The sequence below is a fragment of the Ylistrum balloti genome, unplaced genomic scaffold (assembly GCF_031769215.1).
Source record: "Ylistrum balloti isolate Yb309-2 unplaced genomic scaffold, AGI_CSIRO_Ybal_v1 Utg369724, whole genome shotgun sequence".
In the NCBI taxonomy this organism is placed as follows: Eukaryota; Metazoa; Mollusca; class Bivalvia; order Pectinida; family Pectinidae; genus Ylistrum; species Ylistrum balloti.
In genome coordinates, this window is record NW_026781942.1 from 1357409 (window position 1) to 1361592 (window position 4184).

Below are 4184 nucleotides of genomic sequence, written 5' to 3' on the forward strand. Positions count from 1 at the left end.
GTTGTTGTTATAAAAATTTCTATCATCAACAATAATCCATGAAATATATCTATATTGATGGCACTAGCTACTTGAGACATGGGTATCGCTTACACGGCTTGACCTAACATTAACACAATATCACTGTCACTCCTGTTAATACCATCATAGCGCGTGTCAGCAGGCTTTTTCCTATCATGTGTGAGACAGAGTCATCTTTACTCTAGAAATATTAGGTGAGAATATAAAGTTTTACCAGCTTTCTACAGAAATCTTTACCAGTACAAGGTAGTTAGTGGTGACTGTACAGAAGCCTTTACAAGTAAAAGGTAGCTAGTGGTGACTGTATAGAAATCTTTACCAGTACAATGTAGCTAGTGGTGACTGTACAGAAATCTTTACCAGTACAATGTAGCTAGTGGTGACTTTGTACAGAAATCTTTACCAGTACAAGGTAGCTAGTGGTGACTGTATAGAAATCTTTACCAGTACAAGGTAGCTAGTGGTGACTTTGTACAGAAATCTTTACCAGTACAAGGTAGCTAGTGGTGACTGTATAGAAATCTTTACCAGTACAAGGTAGCTAGTGGTGACTTTGTACAGAAATCTTTACCAGTACAAGGTAGCTAGTGGTGACTGTATAGAAATCTTTACCAGTACAATGTAGCTAGTGGTGACTTTGTACAGAAATCTTTACCAGTACAAGGTAGCTAGTGGTGACTGTATAGAAATCTTTACCAGTACAAGGTAGCTAGTGGTGACTTTGTACAGAAATCTTTACCAGTACAAGGTAGCTAGTGGTGACTGTATAGAAATCTTTACCAGTACAAGGTAGCTAGTGGTGACTTTGTACAGAAATCTTTACCAGTACAAGGTAGCTAGTGGTGACTGTATAGAAATCTTTACCAGTACAATGTAGCTAGTGGTGACTTTGTACAGAAATCTTTACCAGTACAAGGTAGCTAGTGGTGACTGTATAGAAATCTTTACCAGTACAAGGTAGCTAGTGGTGACTTTGTACAGAAATCTTTACCAGTACAATGTAGCTAGTGGTGACTGTACAGAAATCTTTACCAGTACAAGGTAGCTAGTGGTGACTTTGTACAGAAATCTTTACAGTACAAGGTAGCTAGTGGTGACTGTATAGAAATCTTTACCAGTACAAGGTAGCTAGTGGTGACTTTGTACAGAAATCTTTACAGTACAAGGTAGCTAGTGGTGACTTTTTACAGAAATCTTTACAGTACAAGGTAGCTAGTGGTGACTGTATAGAAATCTTTACCAGTACAAGGTAGCTAGTGGTGACTTTGTACAGAAATCTTTACCAGTACAATGTAGCTAGTGGTGACTGTACAGAAATCTTTACCAGTACAAGGTAGCTAGTGGTGACTTTGTACAGAAATCTTTACAGTACAAGGTAGCTAGTGATGACTTTGTACAGAAATCTTTACCAGTACAATGTAGCTAGTGATGACTTTGTACAGAAATCTTTACCAGTACAATGTAGCTAGTGGTGACTTTGTACAGAAATCTTTACCAGTACAAGGTAGCTAGTGGTGACTTTGTACAGAAGTCTTTACCTGTACAAGGTAGCTAGTGGTGACCTTGTACAAGATGGAAATATTCTCATGTTGGTAACAAAAATGTAGTTTACCTGTTATCATAGGACTTTACCAGTACAAGTTAGCTAGTGGTGACTGTACAGAAGCCTTTATCAGTACAATGTAGCTAATGGTGACTGTACAGAAATCCTTACCAGTGGCTTTTTTTTTATTTAGCAGAAATTTGGGTTGCCATGGTTACCAGGTCACTATAAACAGATTTTATTGTAATGGCTGTAACTCATCAATTCTCTGATCAATGGTGTAACTTATCAATGCCTGCAATTTGACCAATCAGGTGCTTCTAGAACTGTTGCTATGGAATACAAGAAGAAAATTTGCTATATTTCTCGAGGGAGATAGTCACAGAGTAAACTTTTGGTAGACAAACTGTTATGAGGGAGATAGTCACAGAGTAAACTTTTTGTAGACAAACTGTTATGAGGGAGATGGTCACAGAGTAAACTTTTTGTAGACAAACTGTTATGAGGGAGATAGTCACAGAGTAAACTTTTGGTAGACAAACTGTTATGAGGGAGATGGTCACAGAGTAAACTTTTTGTAGACAAACTGTTATGAGGGAGATAGTCACAGAGTAAACTTTTGGTAGACAAACTGTTATGAGGGAGATAGTCACAGAGTAAACTTTTTGTAGACAAACTGTTATGAGGGAGATAGTCACAGAGTAAACTTTTGGTAGACAAACTGTTATGAGGGAGATGGTCACAGAGTAAACTTTTTGTAGACAAACTGTTATGAGGGAGATAGTCACAGAGTAAACTTTTGGTAGACAAACTGTTATGAGGGAGATAGTCACAGAGTAAACTTTTTGTAGACAAACTGTTATGAGGGAGATAGTCACAGAGTAAACTTTTGGTAGACAAACTGTTATGAGGGAGATAGTCACAGAGTAAACTTTTGGTAGACAAACTGTTATGAGGGAGATAGTCACAGAGTAAACTTTTTGTAGACAAACTGTTATGAGGGAGATAGTAACAGAGTAAACTTCTGGTAGACAAACTGTTATGAGGGAGATAGTCACAGAGTAAACTTTTTGTAGACAAACTGTTATGAGGGAGATAGTCACAGAGTAAACTTTTTGTAGACAAACTGTTATGAGGGAGATAGTAACAGAGTAAACTTCTGGTAGACAAACTGTTATGAGGGAGATAGTCACAGAGTAAACTTTTTGTAGACAAACTGTTATGAGGGAGATAGTCACAGAGTAAACTTTTGGTAGACAAACTGTTATGAGGGAGATAGTCACAGAGTAAACTTTTGGTAGACAAACTGTTATGAGGGAGATAGTCACAGAGTAAACTTTTGGTAGACAAACTGTTATGAGGGAGATAGTCACAGAGTAAACTTTTTGTAGACAAACTGTTATGAGGGAGATAGTCACAGAGTAAACTTTTGGTAGACAAACTGTTATGAGGGAGATAGTCACAGAGTAAACTTTTGGTAGACAAACTGTTATGAGGGAGATAGTCACAGAGTAAACTTTTTGTAGACAAACTGTTATGAGGGAGATAGTAACAGAGTAAACTTCTGGTAGACAAACTGTTATGAGGGAGATAGTCACAGAGTAAACTTTTTGTAGACAAACTGTTATGAGGGAGATAGTCACAGAGTAAACTTTTGGTAGACAAACTGTTATGAGGGAGATAGTCACAGAGTAAACTTTTGGTAGACAAACTGTTATGAGGGAGATAGTCACAGAGTAAACTTTTGGTAGACAAACTGTTATGAGGGAGATAGTCACAGGTCAAAATTTTGGCTGGCAAACTTTTATAAGCTTGTTTAGAGAGATGGTATTTACATGTTAAACTTTTTGCAGACACAACACTTCACAAAAATTGACTGCTTTTGTGGTTGCTGACAATGTTTTTATAGACAACCTCTGACAAAAAGGTGTTGTTTAAGTGTATACCAGCATTGTGTCTTAGCGATCAGGCCAGGCAGGGTTCAGACCCACTGGTACTGTTTATTTTGAGTCCCCTTTACCAAGGATGCTCATGTCAAACTGGTTCCTGTTCCCTGAGGATGCTTTTAAACCAAATTTAGTCAAAATCCACTTAGTTGATTATGATTATTAGTGTTTACAGAAAAAAGTTGAGGGAATTAAAAAAAATTGACATGATATATACTAAGAAAATCGTTGAAATGCTTCTTTTTGTTGTTGGGATGAAAATATTTTCACCACATTTTGTCAATGGCATCATGTGGGCAAGGAACACAATTTTGTATAAGTAGTGGTATAAATCTGGACCCTCAGGGGTTTAAGGAGTAGGTCTAAGTCAGAGAGGGAATTCTGTGTGATTCCTGGTCTTCTGTATGATGCGAGTTTTACCAAATTTGGTGTAAAGAATCCTTTGGTATTTTGATGCCTAAGTGCATTCTACATCCATTGGCAAAACTATAAATTTCAGATACGTTTCCCAAAATTACATAGATGGGATGATGAAGGTTAGTTAGTAACTTTAAAAAACGAAAAACAAAAAATACGGATAGTTCGGGATTTTTGTCGGTTTATTGATTAGAATGTTTACCTAGCAACAATGTAAACAAGCACCTGTCATACAAGCATTAGAAAGACTTGGAATA